The sequence below is a fragment of the Chrysochloris asiatica genome, unplaced genomic scaffold (assembly GCF_000296735.1).
Source record: "Chrysochloris asiatica unplaced genomic scaffold, ChrAsi1.0 scaffold06227, whole genome shotgun sequence".
NCBI lineage: Eukaryota > Metazoa > Chordata > Mammalia > Afrosoricida > Chrysochloridae > Chrysochloris > Chrysochloris asiatica.
The window spans coordinates 1-502 of NW_006414745.1; positions in this window are offsets into that span (position 1 = coordinate 1).

Below are 502 nucleotides of genomic sequence, written 5' to 3' on the forward strand. Positions count from 1 at the left end.
AGAGGTCTTGTGCAGCAGATTTGCTTAATGTAATACATAGTTTGATTTCTTCACTGCTGTTTCTATGAGTGCTGATGGTTGATTCAAGCAAAATTAAGTCCTTGACAACTTCAATCTTTTCTCCATTTATATAGGTGTGTTTTTATTGGTCTAGTGGTAAGGACTTTTGTTTTATTTACAATGAGGTGCAATCTATATGGAAGGCTATGGTCTTTTATCTCCACCATTAAGTATTTTAAGTCCTCTTCACTTTCAGTAAGCAAGGTTGTGTCATCTGCATATCACAGATTCTTAGTGAGTGTTCCTCCAATCTTGATGCCACATTTTCCTTCATATAATCTAGCTTCTCGAATTATTTGTTCAGCATACAGATTGAATAAATATGGTGAAAGAATACAACCCTGGTGCAAACCTTCCTAATTTTAATCATTCAGTGTTCTCTTGTTCTGTTCGAACAACTGCCTCCTTGTCTATGTACAAGCTCTTAATGAGCACTTAAGTG